The sequence below is a fragment of the Seriola dumerili genome, unplaced genomic scaffold (genome assembly GCF_002260705.1).
Source record: "Seriola dumerili isolate Sdu_G_001 unplaced genomic scaffold, Sdu_1.0 BDQW01000066.1, whole genome shotgun sequence".
In the NCBI taxonomy this organism is placed as follows: Eukaryota; Metazoa; Chordata; class Actinopteri; order Carangiformes; family Carangidae; genus Seriola; species Seriola dumerili.
In genome coordinates this window covers 3,427,247-3,448,620 of record NW_019174321.1, presented here as the reverse complement: position 1 = coordinate 3,448,620, position 21,374 = coordinate 3,427,247, and the positions used below count along the sequence as shown (strand labels likewise).

The 21,374-nt window shown below is 40.2% G+C and overlaps 1 protein-coding gene across 7 annotated transcripts in view; it reads right to left on the bottom strand.

Moving 5' to 3' along the window:
• Positions 1-21,131, bottom strand: part of LOC111219522 (plasma membrane calcium-transporting ATPase 1-like) — an 86,843-nt gene extending 65,712 nt beyond the window's left edge. For 5 of the 7 annotated variants that reach the window (XM_022742230.1, XM_022742223.1, XM_022742228.1 and 2 more), the window contains exon 1: positions 20,711-21,131. The gene's annotated coding sequence lies outside the window, so the exon portion shown is untranslated. Of the gene's footprint in view, positions 1-3,243; positions 3,336-20,710 lie in introns of all 7 variants that reach the window. The other 2 variants (XM_022742224.1, XM_022742225.1) reach the window with 2 other exon arrangements.
• Positions 21,132-21,374: the final 243 nt, after the last annotated feature.

Sequence of the window (21,374 nt, the reverse complement as noted above, 5' to 3'; positions counted from 1 at the left end):
CAAAAACCCGACATGCCAGTTTGTGACATTATATTACAATAGGTATCAGATGACACCACAGCAGAAGCTTCATTTGTTTATCGACTGGTTATTTTGGAACTGATTCAGGTTCACTCCCAACACTGCAGCTGCACTTACACAGTTAACCTCTGAACACGTGTGAATGGAACAGAGCTGCAAACAAAGATTATTTTCATTACTGAGTAATCTGATTATTATTTACTTGATAAATGTATAAATCCTTTGGCTCTAGAAAATGTAAGAACATTTTGAGCATGTCCATCACAGTTTCCAATGCGACAATTTTAAAAGTCTGATGTGACCAACGATCCCAATCCAGGGGATTTTTTGGCTTTTTTGCTCTTAAAAAATGACTTAAACCAATAATCGATTATCAAAATAGTTGCCAATTAATTTTCTGTTGATCAGCTAATCGATTAATCAGCAATCAATTAGTTGCACCTCTAGAATGGAATATCCCCATTAGAAGTTTCTTCATTATCTTGATGGATACTGGTTCAGTTTAATTAGTGGTAGGAAAAATATCCTAATAATCAGACTGAAATTCCATTTAGTTTCTCTTCATTATTCAGTCTGACATCACATTTATGTGGTTTTTGTTTTTTATTTTTTTGTGTCAAACACAGCAGGGTGTTTTACAGTGCATCATATTTCATTGGTGTCTTGCCCTAAATTAAAAATGTTGAATTGAGAGTTTCATTGTTATATATTTATGTTATATGGTGTAAATGCTGTCTGAAAGTTTCCGCAACTTATAATTATAATAATTATTATAAATAATTATAATAAACTTATAATTGTTTTGAGTCAAAATGTTTGAACACAGTCAGGGTCTGCACATAATAGAAGCAGCTTGTATCTAACAAGGACACACAGCGCATGAATGAATAAGAAATGAATGTGTTAGTGACCCTGTCTGACTCAGTGAGCTGCTTTACATATAAACATGGCAGCACAGGTCATAACCAGCCAATGGAAGCAGCTAATCTCAATAGCTGGATTTAACACTCCTTTTTAGTCTGAACACTCCTAATCATATTCAAAGACCAGAAGCCTCCAGACCCACTGTCCTGGGAGCAGTGGGAGCAATCAGCAGGTTCCTGTTCTGAACCAGCCGTCAGACGCTGCAGCTGCTCGGATTTAAAGCCACTGTGTTTTTGCTGCTTATCAAGAAGGAAGTGTTGAGCTGTTTGGATGGCAATCAGTTTCTTTCCTTCCTCCTTTGTTTTATGTTCCACATAAAACACTTCAATGTGGCTGAACAGTAACATGCCAAGAAATCATATTGTAATTGTTTTGGCAGATATTGCAGTTGCAGTGTGAGTCACAATTTCAGTTACATTTCATTTTCACTGAAAAAAAAAAAAAAAAAAAAAAAGATGATGATGTGATTCTTGTTGGGTCTTGTACCAAACAAGCATGTTCCCTTACGTCTGGAGAAAATGAATTGTTGGCTGGGACATCTCTGTAGTGCCACAATGCTTCATCTATGTTATGTTGTGACACATTTTACCCATATTTACCTTTAACCTTATAACTTCCTTGCCTTCAGTCCCACCTTGGTAATTGGTCATTTATTACAACTAAATGTAAACACAGACAGAAATACAAAGCCCTGGGACCCAAGTCATAAGTTTGCACTCACTCACCGACTACGCTTAACAGATGACATTATCTCTCCTCTCCACTAAACTTTATTGACACGAATGTCTCCTCATATCTTCAGTGCTGAGGAACAGTTACTGTCTGTGAGCGTCTGTTTGCGAGTCTCAGTTTGAACTTCTGTCATCATCATGAATTTTGAAACGTTAGACCAGCTGTCATGTTGGACTCGCCTGTAGCATGAACAACTGCGGAGTCAGAAAATCAGACAGCAACTTAGACATTTACAGTGTTTTCCACATTGTGTTACTGCAGCAGAAATAAAGTAAAACAAAGTCCTCCAGGAACATTAAAAGAAATTGCTACACCTTCGTGGAGTGTGATGTCAAGATTCAGGGAAAACAAGCAGAACTGCTAAACGAAACAACGAAGGCCACCAATTTAACGAATGAGTGAGTGAATAGTTTTGCAATGTTGAGAGAAATGAAAACTGCAAGTTTACAAGTTAAGAAAAGTCAATAGAACTGTAGACGGAAAAACTTCTCCACCTCCGTTGACCTATTTCCTGCAGGAAACACTGAAGTGAGTCATGTTTCATTAAAGGTGCCATAACAGGCATCTATATGAATCTATAAAGAAACATATTTTCTTTTCTTCCCTGTTGGCTGAAAAGCAGCAGACATAACCTCCATGTATATCAGGAAATGAAAAACAAAGTATGCAACTTTACTTACTTTTCTGCAAGGTACATGGAGAAGAGAAATAGTCTGAAGAGGTCGACACCCCAGTCAGACCTGTGGCATTAATAATCACTGCGATCTTCCCTTAAAGCATGAGAGGAGACAGAACAACGGAGCTGCTAGCAGCAAGTTGGAATGATTGACCGTTTGCTACAGAACGACACACGGTTATGTTTATGAGTTTGAAAAGAGTCTTAATTATCCAGAGTTTAATTAGTCATATAAAATCAGTCCTCCTAAAGATCTCCGTGTAACGTTTGATTTAGTGTAATCTCCACAGGCAGCTGTTCAAATCTCACAAATCTCCTGCTGTCGATACGTTGTTCATTTATCAACTACAATGACGGATCAAGGGCTTTAGTTTCTTTGTGGACATACAGAGCTGCTGTGGGCCGGGAACTTAAAAATCGATGAATCACTCAATAAAAAAATGCAGTTTTCTTCCTGTATACTCCTCATGCAGCCAACTGCACAACTGTTTTTGTTCAGTAAATTTCTGGCATTACACATTGGAGTCAATGTGGATTGAACAGACACTTTGCTAACACTGGTAAGTCCGTCTTTGTGAAACCAGCCCTACAGTCCTCCTTCACAGTCATACGCATCACAGGGCTCTCCAATGTCTATTGGTGATATTCAGGTGGCGGTTTTGCTGTTAACTAGCAGTCAGACAACAGCAGACTGTTTTCTGTGGGACTTGAATTAACAATGATGGTGCTGGCTGCCGATAAACGCAGGAAACAACAACAGAAACAGAGCGCCAGAGGAAAGGCTGGATACAGTGCAGGCTGTAAGAAATGTATTCAAAGCAACATTTTTCCTGTCAATCACAGGAATAAATAAAAGTGCCAGTTAGAAAAGTATGGGGGTCATTATTCACCTGTGCAGTCCGTCCAGCTCCGTCTCAGGAGAGTCCTGGAAGAAGACGGAGAATCCATCTGTCTAATTGATTGATTCTGCTACAGCCTCACACTGCAGACAGAAAAATCTTTTAGTTTAATGTCCTTACAGTCAGGCAGCAAACACACCTTTGTAACTGTCTGGATGAACTTCACCGGTAGAACCGCTCTCTCAGCCCTTCTCTGCTGCAGAAACTTATTGAAACATAACACAACCCGTCGGCCTCTATTTATTTACATTTTGTCAAATTGGCACAATTAGAAAGATGCCGATAGCTATTAGCAGCTCCTGTTTAAAATATGCCCATGGATGTTCAGGCAGCTGTCACTGGATTACTTTGATACTAATACCGATTCACCTCAGACATTATCTTTGCATCGCATCGCATCCCTCCCTTTAGCTCTTCAGTTTGAAAACCTCTGGTAACATTTACCTATTTTCTCTGAATCTGCTTTTTTCTTCACTGGTCTCCAACTGTTTTGGGGACGAGTTTCTGGAACTACATTTTTGCCCTTCTCAGGTTGTGATATTTAATCCAAGTTCCAGGTGCTTTCAGGGGTTGATGGCATTGGTGGTCTGGCCTGGGATCCTTGTTGCATGCCATTCTCCATTGTCCACTTTGTGTGCAAGACAGCTGATCTGAGGCCGAGGATGTCATCGTTAGGCATACTTGCAAAATAGAGGTTACCATGTATAGCTAAGGACTGTCAGTACCAGATGCTTAAATGAAGTACAGCACAGAGATGCAGTTTAATAATCAGTTTCAGCACAGGTAGAGCAGAAAACTCAGCACATTTCACACATTTCATCTGTTCCTGTTGTTTGCGTTTCTTGACATCAGTCTAATATTTGCAGACAGCTGGCGAGCTGGCAGAAAGGCCACGCATTTAATGATGCAATCACAAACAATGTCATTTCGTAACCAATTCGATCATGAGATGATGATTCAGCTCAGCAGGCGATTTATAGATCGATCACATTGTTCGTTCACTTCACAGGTGTTAACACAGCAGCCTTTTGCAATGTTAGGAAAAGAAAACAGAGTATTTTGGGGGCATTTTATGTCTTTCCAATCAATAGAGATGGAGTACTGACATGTAACAAAGATCCCAGGTCAGACTCAAATTAGGGATGTTGTGGTCAGTGCCTTAAATCCCTGGGCCAGCAAGAACCCTCTTACTACATGCATTAATCAGCTTCGGTCACAACGTCCTGTTGTTTTGCAAAACCTGGGGATGGTCTGTACCGCTGCTGCATTTTTAATGAAGCCCCAGCTTGTAAAATACAGTAGGAAGATGGAAGGGAGATCCTTGTACTCACAAGGTTGTCAAAAGTACACTTACATTTTCAGGTGCGGTACAGGCTACAGGCTAAGTTCCTGTAGAAGAAAATGACTACAGTTGATGTTTATGTATATGCTGTTTTATGACATAACAAAACCAAAAAACCTGATCTGACTATCAGGCAACCACTACATTGTGAAGTCCTAATCATCTCCGTTGTGCACAACATTTGGTTGGACATTTTTTTCCTACTGCGCAGAAAAATAACCCCAGAGCTCAGCAGTGAGAGAGCACATTATTCAGCCTCAGATGACTGTTGGTGGAGCATCTTGTGACTGAGAGCAGAGCGGAAAAAAAGCTTCACAGTCTGCTGTTTGTTGGGCTGAAAACCAGTTGGACAATGTGACACCAAACATTCCTGAGTTTTATGAAAAAAATAACAGAGAGTGCGTGAATGCAGAACACACAGGCTGCCATTCATGTTAATGGCTGGGAGGAGTATATCTCGCAGTCCAATCACAGAGCAGCTGAGTGTGTGACAGGCTTGTATTCACAGGAGGAATGTGATGTGAGGAGGTGACAGGAAACAGTCAGTCATTAGTTTCAGACTCGGTTTGAGGATCTACAACAAGTACAACATAAAGACAGCACATGTCAGCGTGTGCAGGGTTTAAAAAATATCTAAAAAAAAAAAATTGATTCACATGTAAATATGAATTCAATTGATTGGGGTGTGGAAACATAGGAAAAAAAAATTGGGTTTGGTGTTCACTTGCAGAGGTAAGTTTCATGTAGTAGATTTCTAGATTTTCTGCACTTTTTGTTGGGAAGTTATTTTGAGACTTTGCATGGACGAAATACATTTTATTACATAATAAACAAAGCATGATGAAGAAGACCAGCTCAGGAAACAAGGGCAGACGTTCATCTTACTAACAACTTTTAGAAACCACAGACAGGACAGGATGTGAACCTTGGGCACCATCCACCCCAACCACAGCCTGTCGACTCTGCTGCCATTAAACAACAGGGAACCAGTTTAGTAGTATTTGAATGGGATTCCTAGGAGACAGGGTTGCTCAGGGACACCTCAAAACCTAGACATGAGGAACTGGAGATCAAACCACCGACCATGAAATGTATGGACTACCTGTTCTACCACTTGAGCGTCAGCTGCCCTTTTTCGACTGGACATACAGTATAGCATCATTTCTACCTTTCTGAGCTCCCCATATGCTGTTGAAAGCAGAACACATTAATCATGCATTTAAAGTCACATGAAAACGTGGTGTGAGAAACCGTGGTGCATGGACACAAGCGCACTTTGCCGAACTTGGAAATGAAAAGCCACTTCAGTTTAACTGAGCTCATGATCTCACAGAGCTGAGGTCAAAGGCCCGCTGGCTGAACCGAGACTCAGACAGAATGACAGGTCAGAAGAACGAACCTCCAGATCTGATTCTGGACCTCAGAGTCAGAAGTCAGAGTTATAACGATATTTAGAGTTCAAGAAACTGAAGTGGATGGCTGAGAACAACAGCAGAGGAGCGAGCAGGTCCCCGTTCCTCTCTGATGTTTTTTTTTTTTTTTTATGTTTTCACAGATTTCATCTTGTCCCAGTTTGGGGTGTCTTGGCTGTGACAGCAGAGTGTGTGTTCAGATCTGAGCTGCGTGTTTCCATGTGTACACACCGTGATGAATGGCTGCGTGCTGACTGCTCAGGCACCATGGCCAGCCGGAGCCACGCCCAGCATCTACAACACAAACACTGCATTCCACTGACCCTGCTCTCCCTGCACGGACCACAGACCAGGACCGGGAATGAGATCTGAGTAGGATTGTGTGTCTGTCGTAGAGTTCCCTGTTGTCAGGACAGAAAACATACCACAGCAGGGACTCTTTGCAGCGTCTGCAGTCTGAACAGGAACCAGGACTGAACGTCAGCAGGGTTTCCCCACAGAACTGCTCCGATCCTGACTCACCTCACCTCGTGACCACTTTTGGCAATGCTTTAAAAACATGTAGGAAAATGGGGCCATGGTTACACAACCTAAACAACCGTCAAACTCATTAAATAAATAAATGACTTATATAGCAATTATGTTACATGACATTACAAGGTTTCCCACAGATCTGCAGTGTACTTGTGGGATGGGGAGGTTCCCTGAATAATACATAATATTACAAAAATGTATTAAAATGAGTCAGCATTAGGAGAGTACATCTCCACTTCTCTTCCATATGTATCTAGAAACATGGTCCATGACAACAAAACAATGCAGATACATTAGCAACAAAGTAATATAATACACTACAATATATTAATTTTGATTAAGCTCTAATTCAACAAGATTTTAAAAAAAGAAAAAAAGAAAATCAATATCTCCCTCAATTTTTATTTTAGGTACTGAAGGAGAAATGCCACAGACGATTATGTCCTGTGAATCAACAACACTAAACATGGACAGTGATGCACTGGGTCATTTTTTAACCAGTCTCCAAGGAGGAGGATGTTTTCACTAAAATATTTAATGGTCAGCCTCATCCATCTGAATTTAGTATTTTTCCAAAACGCAGTATGGACCTGTGTCCTTGTAAACAAAAGTTTATGACTTTAGTTATTCAGAGGAAGCTGGGGCCAGTTGGAGGTACCATTAGCTCGTAATGAGAGCGAGACTCGCCCTGGGTTGACTGTTCCAGACTGTAACGTTGCTGTCAATGCAAATACCGCCTTCTAAAATGAGTTTTTGAGTTTGTGGTGGGAGAGGCAGATTTTATGACATTTTTTTTGATCTGGCCTGAATTTCACACAGCATTTGGGTCAGAGCTATAGTTATGCATCATCAGTGTATCATCGTCTGATTATCAGTGTAGTTACTAGTTTTAACAGCTGCCTCTCAATGTGTCAGGATACTTTCAATTTAGAGTTTTTAAGAATAGACCCACACACACATGGAAAAATAGTTATAGTTAGTATCCAACAAAAGATTGTCTTTATGAGCAGAATGCTATTTAACCCCAACAGTTTTACAACTTCTAAAAAATCTCCTTCAGAGAGAGAAATAGTTTTGACAGATTGGACTAATGTGTGAATACCTCTGCTGCTTTTAGTCCAAAACTATAAACTGGCCTTTTAAACACTTCTCAAGGTCTTGATTTTCAGAAGTTCCTTTGAGGTGAAGAAGAACAAAAAATAATATGAAGAGAGGAAGAGATGGACTAAAATGCGGCACACACACTCACACCAGCACCTGTTGGCTGTTTGAGCACAGGGAAGTGAAATCCTAAATGTGGTCAACACAACATGAGGAAACCATCAAGCCTCCACTTCCTGTTGGCTCTCTATCCACCCTCCATCTGCTCACTTCCTCCTCTGACCGACACCTTATTCTGACTGTCTCTGGGAGGACACGCTCACTGACGCGCATGACACACACACACACACACACACACACCTCCTCCTGCGGTCTATGACTACACCTAAGACTGATAGACTGTAAAGAACAACTGCAAACAGGTGTTAGTGGAACTTGGTCCTGACACAAATGTGTTTTTAATGTGTTCAAAACTCAAATCATGTAAAACAAATAGTCAGCAATTTCTCACATTTTCCAGTCATACGGTCGGGTCATATGTTTCTAGATTATTGTACAACATTTTCCCATTTGACATTCCAAAAAAAAAATATATATATATATATATATATATATATATACACATACACACACACACACACACACATACATATTGATATAAAACTACATGTAGTATAATCCATATTGCCTCCTANACAACATTTTCCCCATTGACATTCCAAAAAAAAAATATATATATATATATATATATATATACACACATACACACACACACACACACACATACATATTGATATAAAACTACATGTAGTATAATACAGGATTTATCCATATTGCCTCCTAACATGTAATAATCGTAATATGATGATGAAAGATGTTCATCTCCAATTCTTAACCTGTTTGGACATGGAAGACAATAACTGAACCAGACAGTCTCTATCAAGTAAAGGTGGGAGTGGGAGCACACCTGTACATTACATACAGGCTGCTTGTGATGATCATTGATAAACTAACTTTGAGGACAATATGCTCAACCTTTAATGATCAGGAGTGATGAAAGAAAACCATAGGAATGACACATTAAGGTTCAAGATGAAACGCAACACACATAATGAGCTTAAAACAACTTTGAATGCTGATAAAAAAAAACTAAGTTAACACAGTGATGAAATAGTGACCCACTAACTGAGTCAGTTCACTAGCAGCTCTGTTCTGTGTTTCAGTTCTGGCAGCTTGGCTGGTAAAAGAGCTCTCTGCTCTCTGATAACTCCCCTTTCTCCTGCAGCATCCCGCTCTTTATTCTCTTATCTTTATCAGTTGTTAACATGCTGCAGAGGGATGCCAAGTGAGCTGCCAACATTTAATACACACACACACACACACGCAGTGGCCTACAGAGTCTGCATGAACACCGGTCAGTCCTGGAGCTGAATCAGTTATGTAAGTTGAACATTAAGGAACTTTCAGATGCTGCCTCCATTGCTTCTGATGTAAACATGACAGTAGCTGTGCCAGCGAGGTAGCCGCCCTCTCCCTTGGCTATGTGATAAGATTCCTGCAGGGGAATAACAACAGTCTGCAGCATATGGCAGAGGTTAGGATCTAAGGTGGCCACGCAGAGTTTTACTCTGTTGCCACCTAATCAATGCGTGGTGAGGTGGCAACGTTAAGCTGGATTTATACTAGGCACAAAGACTTAATTTACAGTCTGATTTACAGATCAGCATCGGACTTTACCCACTAATATAACCACCACAATAATGAACAGGTATATTGTATTTGATTAGTCCGTTTAATTCTATTCCCCACAGTATTTATAGTCTTATGTTCACAGTGAGAGCGGTGAGCATAAGGTTTGCAGTAGAGAAGCCTTTGCTGGATGAGGCTTTTTTCATCATGCCTCATGTTGTATTCACGACCAATCTCTGTCAGAACCAGAAACATAAGAGGAGAAAACACAGTCCTTCACAGTTCCTTTGGCCCCAATTTGTAGTTACGTTTTTGAAAAGGGGCGCGTCAGCTACAGCTGCTACCTACATCAGCTCCAAAACTACACTTTGCAATGCAGAAGCATAAATCCATCTTAACAGCTTGCACATGAAAGAACATTTGCTGACATTGGAGCACTGACTCTTTGGTTTCTCAGATTTAAGTTTGAAGTAACCTAAAACAGACATTTGGTTATTTTATGCATAAATTGTTCTCAATTGGATATGAAGAAAATGTATTTTATCATAATATATATCAGTATCATGATATCAAATTGTCCTTATTTCCCACCCCTAGTTCTCATATATTAATATTTATGATGTATATATTTGAAGATTTTTTTAACACTTTGTTCGACATGAAAAGATAAAAGGCCGTACAGACAATAAGCTTAAGAACAAAATCTTTAGATGTTTTTTCAGATGTGAATTTTTACACCATACAGAAGTACATATTTTTAAAACATAATCATGTAAACGATTGTTGGGGCTCATCAGCAGATCAATCACAGACAGATCAATCCGTAGAGGCTGAATATCAGCTGGTAAAACTCAGCACACGGATAATTATTGATCCTCATACCAACTGTTGACGCACAACAACACTGTCCCAACCTACGGTGCAGCAATTGCACTCACATGTAACATTCCCACTCAGACGTATCTGTCTGTTAGAAACAGCATTAAACACATACTCACACACAGAGCTCAGCTCACTGCATCACATTCACAACAAGCTTCAACACCTCTCTGCACCGACGGCTTCATCAGGATTAACACACACACACACGCACACACACACATCTGAGTGTGTCATAGCAACACCTTCACCTTTAGGGAGGTGAAAAAAGTTAAAGTTAGAGCAGAAAGACGGAAACAAGGGCTAAAACACAGGTTGAGATACTGATAATTCAGATGTTTAATGTTAGTTTAGTTTGTTCTCAACTCTTTCCTGCATTATATTTTTATTGTTTTATTTATCTCAATATGTATAGTGTATGCATATTTTAGCTAGGGAGGATGCAGAAAGCCAGGGAGCCGCCTTAAGATCATGCCACATGTTTTGTTTTTTGTTTTTTTTTTTTTACATTTGGTTTGTTTTGAAGATTAGTCATTATTTTTTCTTTAAAATAGGAGCTTCTCTTATTGGGCGACATGTTCACAGCTCAGAATGTGATCAGTTCCTGTCACATAAGCACAGTTAAGCTTTATTTGGATTTGGTATACAGAACAGCGCGTGCTGCTTCAATGTGTCCACCTACAGCAGCCTGGGTCCAGACCTCTAATTATTGTCTATATCTGTGTCTCTATATGCTGTGTTAATTGACAGATATTTCCCTGGTTGGAAAAACAACCAACCAATCAAATAGTTTTAAGAACCTTGATTACATGTAGAGCTTGAACGTCTTCAACTTTTGATGAGATGTTTGCAGCTGCACCAGGTTGTCGTACGTCATATTACAGAATTGACATATTTCTTAATAAGCCCTCTCGCTAAATGAAAACAGCAAATCTTAACATGTCAGACTGAATAATAAAGACAAATGGAAATTAAGTCCAGAGACTGGTAAAAACATGTTTTCACATAGTTTAGCATCACTGAATCCAAACAGAGGGGAAGTCTGGACGATAAACTGAATGCGTCGAATTACAGACATCGCAAATTACTTTCTGTGATAAATATAACCTGATCATTTTCAATAATTAGTCTAAATGCAACACAATTAGACAAAAAACATCCAAATATCAATGACCAGTGACCAATAACCAGACATTAAACTAATCACTAAGCCCACAGTCCAAACTGCTCAGACTGTGATTAATACAAACATATTGAGCCAACACAAGAAAGACTATGTAAAGACTTTATCAACAGTGTCTCTCCTTCAGCTCCTCAATGTGCTTGTTTCTTGACCTACTGTAAATTGTAATTATGGTCGATTGTAACAGTCGAACTTAATGTGAAAATAAAACATTAGTATTTGACTGAATCATGTATTTGAGTGATGGGCTGGGAACTGTTGGCTGAGTTCTGATAGCCGGTTTAAGTTTGAATTCAGTTTCCAGTTTCGAAAATAACCAGGTCTGTTAAGCTCCAATGCAGGTCCTTTATCAAACCTTTTACCTTTACACACTATTTTATTAGCAAAAATCAATGCACAAAACAGGTAGCAGCTTCTCCTTCATAGCCAGTGGTGACGATCGCTTTCCCTGTCACTGGCAGCAGATTTTATCAGCACTAGATAATTAAATATCGGGTAAAGTTAAACTGGCGGTTAACAGGCTCTCTGCAGCTGATGTCTGTACTCAAAAAGAAACCACCCTGTGACACCAGTCACCCTCAGTTTGGGGTGGGCGATATGGCAAAAATATCATATCACGATTTTTTAAAAATAAACGCACGATTTCGATTTTATCACGATCTTAAACTGGAAAAAGAAAAACAGACAATTTAGACCAAAGAACCTTTCTTAACAGATTTTATTTCAAATAGTCGCAGTTTTGCCTGCATGTGCAAACAACGTAAAGTTTAAGGTAAACAACAACAACATTCTGGTTCGTCGTGTTACCGCCCGACGTGCGAACGGTTTCTGTGCAAACTTTGCAGATTACATTTGCTTGCGCTTGATCAGTTGCGGAAAATCCAAACCAATTCCATATAATGGAGGTGGAAGTTTTTTTTTAGCGCCCAACTCCGTTTGGCTTTCAGCCATCGCTCTCCATGTGCTACCGCTACACACACAAACAAGGAGGCGGGTAGGAAAGTGCGGTACTGCCCGTAATCCGCTATGATTGGTCGGTCAGGTTGACGACGTCAATACGTCTGGTGCGTCGGTGCATCAGCATAGAACTGCAATTTATAGAATGTGCCCTAGACGATCCCACGATCTCTGCAGTTTGAAAGATCGTCTTCACGTTGTAATCCTCCACGATCTAATATCGTCATATCGCCCACCCCTACCCTCAGTCAAGCTTTTAAGCATTTGATATCAGTTTTCATTTACAATGTCACAGTTGTGAATTAGGGCCTAAAGTATTTGGATCAATACATATTCAATTAACATTTCATTACTACTGCTACTCATCTCATTTTCAGGTTAGAGCCACTGGTTGTCACCATTATTTAGCCCACCAATAAAACCTGTAATGTGAATGGCCTCTCGGCCAAAAAAGGTGATTATAGATCAAAACTGAATGTTTTAGTTATTAATAACTTAAGTTGCTTGTACACAATGGATGTTGGACCTGCCTAGATTTGATCAGAGAGAGACTCTTTGATCCAGTTCATTATTTTTCAGGAGTGTTTAGGATGATACTGTTGCTGAATGTCCTACAGCTCAGACCTTCCTGTCTGTCACTCACAAACACAAACTCCCACATTCCCACCTACAAAACACCTGCCAACTGCCAAATACACCACACACACACACACACACACACACACACACACACACACACACACACACACACACACACACACACACACACACAGGTATTATGTAAGCATGTGTCAGGAGGACACTGTCAGATGGTCTAGTTACAATCATCAATCCTGCTGACGCCTCCAAGACGTCTGTGTGCATATTTCTAAAAGCTAGGTGCAGAGTGGACCCACAGCCATGAAGTGTCCCCATGACAATCATGTCCAATGAGGAGGCAGACAACACTGCAATGGGAGTCCATTATCGTCTCTATGTGGACATCTTAGAGCCCATTACTGTCTCTTCTATCATTTCTACTGGCCAGAGGAACGAAGGTCAGCTGTGTCTGAATTCTCTGCCATGCTTTAAAGTGTATTTGTCGTCTGCTGTGATCCATGGGTTGGTTAGTTTCACCAGTCAATTAACCCCTAACATAGCCTGAAGCATCAGTTCTGTTGCTATGGTTACATGCACTTTAACATACGTTGTATGGCACTGAACAGGTCTGAAATTTACATGTGCTGCACATTCTGCTGGTGCATGTGAGATGGAGTGAAACAAAGACTAACTCAAATTTGTCAAACCATTCAGCCTTGGGCCGAGCTGCAGACTTTAGCCTGTAAGCCAATTAGAAATCAAAAATCTATTTTCCACGGCCATTATATAAACTAAATTCACAAATATAAGAACTAAAAAGCCCTTAAAAAGGCACCTATTCCATCAGAACAGTTTCTCCTTTTAACGTAAATACTGTTTAACTCAAAAATATATTCTGCGCACTTCTACTTTGCTGTTTTTTCAATCGCCGTTAAGCTACCGTCAATCAACCCCAACATTTCCTGCATGTATTTCACGTGAAATTAACACTTGAAACTCTTCTTGTACTGGAAATGTATTCTCAAAGTACAGAATATGTTAAGAAGAACTGTCTGACATGTTGTAATATTAAGAGACTTGCAGCAAAAACCCACCAGAGGAGGAAGGGATTATGCCACATCTGTGGAAGCTGGAGTTTCACTGACAGCAGCTTTCAAGCAAATGAAGAAACGGCAAAATAGAAGTGAGTGGAAACCATTTGTGTCAAAAGAGAAAGTGTTTTCAGCTGAGTGGTGAGTATGACATGAGTTTGCATTAATAACAAATTAAAACAGGAGGCGATCGGAAACAGAAAGGCCTCTTATTCAAGTATGATCAAATATATTTATTAAAACAGGAGAAATTAGAAGTAACGACCTATCTTTAACATTGGCCTGTTTCAAATAAAAGCCTGTGGATGAGATAAATAAAACCAGTTGATACAAATATTACACAAACCCTTACATGAGTCTGCAGTCTACCACAAACACTTTGTTTAAGGATTAAGGATTAATCAATTAATGGACAGAATTAGCTTATAATTATCATAGTCATTAGTTGCAGCAATGATAAGCATCATCTCATATGACATGTCTAAATGTTCACAGTCAATGGTGTTAGAAATTTTATTCAGTTAAATACCTACATTTCTGTTTAATTCTTATTTGTGGCATATTTGGTGTTGTTATCCGTATTGGTTTTTGCAACTCATTTTGGCAGAGAGACTTGAAGAAGATTGAGACTTTACTGGTTAAATTAAAAAATTAATTAATAATAAAGACATTACACACAGCTGTAATTCAGTAGGTCTCCGTTACAGTGGGGTGAACTCTTTCCTGCCAGCAGAATTATAAAATAATTATAAAGGCAAACAGCTCTATTATAACGATGAACACAGAAGCTATGCTGAGGAGAGACCATCCATATCTTAAGTATAGGACTGAGTTTCTCACAGCTGCACTGCGTCCATTAATAATTGATGTGGACTTACATAAGAGACAAAGTGTGCGCTGCTGGATCTGGTTCACAGGCAGGGATTCCGTCTGCAGAGGGGTTTCCACATTTCACTGAATTTTAAAAAACCTCCATCCACACCGTGTAACAGACGGTGTGTTCAGTCGGTTTCTCAGGTCCCAGTTGTGAACGATGCCATACTCTCGACCGCCACAGAAGCATGAGGCGCTGTAGGTGTAGGACTGGATGGTGCTGCCACAGTGATGGTGTCCAACAGACTAGCGTTGGGCAATATGACGATATACAGTGAGACTATGTAAATTTGTCAGCCGGCAGAGATTTCGCCATATCGTTTAAACCAAGACATCTATCCAATTAATGTCCCTAACTTTAGAATCCAAATGTCAATATTGGATTTTTGCATTGATTTGATGAAGTGCTTGGATTTTACAGGTATTCAATTAATTGCAAAAAACATGCACAAACCTTCCTGCCTGGTTATTCGGTTAATAAATGGTTTAGGTTTCATGAAAATATACAATATTATAACTACATCATATTAAATAAAATTCTGCAGTTGGCTAAATAATAGCACAGATAGTATTTACTCACTACAGATATAAGGTTACAAGTTCAAGTTTGTCAGCTGTATAAAATATGAAATGTTGTTTTGTCAGGACTAGTCTATAAAACTGCCAGACTAAACATAAAAGCATCGAGGCAAAAGCATAAAACCTGAGTGCAATAAAAGATCAGAGTTTGCTCAAGTGCATGTAAAAGAGTCAAAATAAAACAAGATTATTTTGAGGGGTTTGCCCATGGTCCCTGATCACTACATGTAATCAAAAACTATGTAATTTCAGTTTCAAAATTTGACAGACTGTAAAAAGCAACATGAGAATCATCACTCAACCGTTCAGAGTTCAGCAGTGAGAGAGGAAACAGATCATTTTGATCTGTAAATCTGGCCCCAGAGAGTTTGGACTCAATCTGGGGTCTGAAGGTCTGAACCACTGAGATCACAGTAACACACTTGTTTGCAGTTGGTCTGAGGTGTCAACATGTCAAACCCATTTCCACTGAAAACCACATACTCATTAAAATCACCGCTGCTGTTAATGTGTGTTTTGGTGAATTTGGTGGCTTGACAACATTTTTTTTTTAACCTAATGGGTAAACAGACTGATGTACATATCAAAACATCTCCATCAACAGTTTTAAAAAGTAAAGTCCCTTCTGGAAAATGTAGGAAAATCACTGCTTTACAATGAAGTTGAGAAAAAAACTTAAAGATTAAACTTCATTAATGCTCATTGGGGGGAGCAGTTTGATCATGCACACAGAACTGACAGATCAATTCAAAATTCAAAATAAAAACATATTTACCAGAGGACATGAGATGAACTCAATCACAGACAATTAAGCAAACAACAGAAGCCGATGATACAGGTCCATTTTTCCTGATATCTACTCTGAAACTAACGTAGATGCAGAGACATTTGTCCAGCTGGTCATAACAAATGAACCTCAGTCAGGTCTCACCTCAGTCATTTAATAATTTATTTAATAATTTATTCAAAAATACTAGGCACTTGCTGTTATAATGAGAAAAACAAGTATTTGCAGCTTTTGTCTGTTTAGTATCATTAAAAACTCTATTAAACTCTATTTCAGTTTGTCAAAGAAATCATGAATAATAAAAAAAGCTCAACACTTTATAATCTCTCCAGTAACACCACCTGGAGCATTGGTAACAAGTAACAGAGGTGAGAGTGACACCTGAGATTATAAAGAGCATCTTCAGTACATATTCTGACTAATCTCTATAAATAAATCACAATGAAATATCAAACCGATTCTTCTTTTTCCTGCTGAAGGAGCCTGAACCTCCTGGAGGACGTTAAGAGGACAGACACACTGAGTCAGCACCTGTCTCTTCATCAGGACCTCAGCAGCAGCTTCAGACACAAACAGGGCACTCATCTGTCTGCAGGTAAACCTGACTGTGTCCTCATCTGGGAAGGGATCGTGATGCATTATTTTCAGACATTATTCATTAGGATAATTTCAACTGCAGACCATAGCTGGCACCATCCATCCATTTATTATCCATGCCTATCCATTATCCTGTACAGAGTATAAGGGGGCTTCAGCCAATCCCAGCATATACTCCATCACAGCAAGCTTTTGTAATGTAAACTTTTCATAGCAAAACTGGCATTCAAATAACGGCAGAGTCTCAAATAACAGCTAGGGTGTGGCCAGCGCGAGCAAATACAGGCTTGGTGAATAAACAATCAGGGGTGAAATCCCCTGTAGCCAACTACATGGTTCACATGGTAAATTCAGTATGAAATAAACCTTCACTCAGCTCAGTACAACATGTCATACTCACCTCAATACTGCTCTCACTTTCTCTTTTTAACACCAATACATTTTCATTGCTACACTGCCAATAATGAGACCCAACAATTCCTGAAAGCAATGTCACGATACAAGAAATTTGGTAGTCAGTACCAATATCAAAGACATTCCATGATTCTCGAAAGCAAAAATACGGAAAACAAGAGGCTGCTGCACACACAATGTGCTAACACACCCACACATGCACACACATCCACAGTGGCAGAGTTGGACACTTAAATGTACCAGGAGAGTCCTACCTTAAAAAGTGAAACCGTATTCTATCCTTTGCACTCATAACATTGTGAAGTGCCAGTGTGCACACCTGAAGCTGTGTTTTCCCTGCTCCCCCCTCCTAGCCCTGTCTCATCTGGATCACTGGGCTGACTCAGTTCTGAGGCTGCAGAAGAAGATCTCTGCGAGAAGATCACTTGTGGCAGTACCCTGCTAAAACGTACATGCAAACTCTGAAAGAAAAAGATCACAACATCAACCAGTCCATTTGCTTGACATGCAGGTCGACACCACACATTCTTTTTGCAAAAACGTTTATGTGCATCTTAACAGAAGCATAATTCTAGCTTTAGGACTGCAAGACAGTTATTTTTACGACCAATTATTCTGGTTATTACTTTCTTGTTTAACTGACTCATCAAAAATGTCAATCACAGTTTAACCAGAGCTCAAGGTGATGTCATTACATTAATGTCTTATTTTATTTGACCAACAGTCCTAACAGACCAACCTAAAGATATTTCTTTTATAGTGATATGAAACTGAGAAAAGCGGCAACTATTTACTCTCTAGATGATGGAATTTTCTGTATTTTTGCTTGAAAAATTACTTTAATGATGAACTGATCAAGAGAGTTGTTGCCAATTATTTTTCTGTCGATCAACTAATGATTAATCAACTAATCTTTTCAGCTCTAGTTAAGCCAGATATGCCATAGCCTACCTAACATCAAGTAAAGACCACCTCTGTTAACTTCATAAAAAACAAATATGCTTTCATTAAAATTAAACTGTTAACCTTCAGGGAACAAGAGCAGAGGTGCCATTTCACACAGCAAATGCCATTAGTGTAGCTGCTGTTCAGGCGATCATCTATTAACTAATTATATCGCAAGACAAGATGCATCAGGATCTGAGTGGCAGACAACCTCAGATGAACCATTTCATGAGGGGAATCCTGAACAGTCGACATAGGATTGTTCAAATTTTAATACATTGTCCCGTGAAGAAACACAAAGAATCATGTTCTTCGATGATCATCTGCACTGACTTTATTAAAATCCATCTCTGAATCTTACATGATGAAGAAATGAGGGGTGTAAACTGGTTAATTAAGTGTTTTGATCCAATGCGTCTATCAGTAAGACTTTGTGGTGTGCAAGAACTTTGAAGTAATCATAATCACTCCACAAGGTTTCTGAAATTGTGTCATTATGCGACTCTGTCAGGTCCCAGCACCCACACAGATTCAGATCAATGCATCACTAATCATGTGCTTTCTCCTTTAAATTCAAATGGATATAAAGCATTTTGCAGGATTTGGTCAATTATAGACCCGTGGTCTCACAGCTGGTGAAATACCATGAATTCATTAGTGAAAAACAAGCACATGTGATCAAAAGTAGCCATTTTCCCTTAAGAATCCAGGAAACAACAGAGTCACTGTGCCATTGCTCCCCTCAGAATCACCTAAAATTTAACCTACTTCTCTAAGCGGGCACCAAAGTTTCCCTGCTACTGATTTTCTTTGCAGAGAGCTTCTCTGTGTGGTAAAATAGCAGCATAGGAAAACAGAAGAAGCAATGCCCTCGTTTAGAGGTCACAAGCTGAGGAGGAGTCACCATGAGCCAAGATGCGGGATCCCCCCTCCTTCCTAACGCAATAAGGCAGGACACACCCAGATAGAGAAGAGGGGAGGAGGGGGAGGAGAAGGAGGAGATGGATGAAATGAGAAGAGAGGAGGAAAAAGAAGTATAGCTGCTCCTGCTCATCCGCCCATCTCAGCAAATGACGTAAGGATGGTTCATCGCGAGCAGAAAGCCCGTTAATTAAAACAAAACGAGCTCGGTAAAGAAAATACTAACAAAAAAAATCCCCACCCTCGTTCCTTGCCGCCTGTCAGTATGACAGCGTGGAAAGCAGAAGTGCTATTTACAATGTGAGTGCTAAATGTGGGGAAACCACTCCAACAAGCTGAACAAGCTCACCCTGAAGGCGCCGCATTCATGACACCAGTGCGAGGACACCACTCATACCAAGAAACACATTATAATATCAAAACTAGAGCAACAACCCGGCAACCAGTGTCCGCCGAAGAAAAAAAAGAAGCATGTTTTATTATCAAGTTCCTGGAGACCGTGTGATTTACTAGTGACAATGGGTTCTTTTGGTTACCAAGGGAAATATCACTCGGAAAACAAAACATTGTAGACATAGACTATGAGCAAACTGTTTCCAGACACTCGGAGACATCCGCATACGGTCTGATTCCTGCCTTGCAGCCACTGCAACGGTCGATACGTGCCGTTGCGCCGCCCGGGGAGACCCGTCACAACAGCGCCATGCAGAATCTGACTATTTAAATTCATTTTCCTTGTTAGCTACAACATTGAAAATGTTATACACCGTAAAAACCTGCTAAGAATCACTTGGAACTGCTCTTAAATTCGGCATGCTTCCACTACACGTAAAAACATCTTATTTTACTAAAATAACAACTTTACCAACTGATAGGCACTCACGATCTCCTCGCTGGAAAAATAACAGCGGTAGGCGACAGAAACTAGCGAGTACTGCGTAACAAGTCTGAAAAGTTGTTATGATATCAGAATTAAGTGATATTCGATTAATTATATGTGTGTTTAATCCCAGACGATCGTACAATGCCACCGAGTGTGCTTTGACAGTCGCTTTGGTTTGTCAAAAAGCGATGTAAGTTGGCGTTTAACGTCCACATTTCTGAATGGAGACTCGACAGCGTTGACTGCAGAGGAGAGAAAGGCACGTATCGGGGCTGTAACCTAGCTAACTGTCGGGACGTTTGACGAGAAGAAACGGGTAAAAAACATGATTCCGGGGGAAATGTGAGACACTGTTGAGATAAATCTTGCAGAGAATACAATAAATTAGAGGTCATAGTGTCCCTGAACAGGATAGTTGTGCGTTCACACCTGTGGAAAAACCCAAATTCGCCCGTAGTTGCTAATAAGTGGGTGTCAAGGTAAAGAAACGGCAGTTGTGAACGTTACCCGGATGCTAAGCAGTGCGGACAACTAGGGACACGACAGACTCTTTAAAACACGTTTAAAATTTCACTTTAACGGTCGCTGGCAGACAAACGATGTCATGTTTCTTGTCTTTTAGCCACAAGTGAAGTGGAAGAAAACCGACAGATGGCGAGTAAAGTTTAAAAGACAGAGAGAATCGACCTTACCTCCACTCCGGGGATCCTCGTCCAAATCACGTCCTGCGGTTGTGTTGGTGAGCGGCGAGCAGCGTCTTCAGTTTAAAGGGGTTTGTCCATTTCCCGCCAGGGCTCCAAGTTGACAACTGCGGTGGGGAAAAATGATTGACACACCGGGTGAGGGGAAAATCTTCACCGTTCCTTTGTTCCGACGTTTACACCAGTTTATTTTACTGTAATTACATTCGCCGAAGCGTCGGCTCTGGTCCCTGCAGCGGCAGCCCAGAGGAAGGAAAACAAACCAGATCCAGATTCAGTCAGAAATCAATCCGGTAAAAGGGAAAATAAACTCCCCCCCTCTCTCTCTTGAAATAAAAAGCAGAGGAGGGAAATGCTCTGATAACAAAGAGCAGATCCAGTAAATGAGCACTGGTAGTGTGTATGTGTTGCAGAGCGGTGGGTGGGACTGGGGGAGAGGGGGGTGAGGGGGGGGTCCGACACATTCAAACAGGACCAGAGAAAAGACCCAACGTCCGGACCAGCGTCTTTTCCTGGTGAGCTGGGGAACTGATAGAGGGAGGTGAACTGGTGCTGGAGACCGCGAGAGAGTGAGGGAGGGAGGGACCAGCCCGGGATTATACCGTTTTTAAGGTGGATCTATGAATTAATGAGGTAATCAAGCTGAAACCGAGCC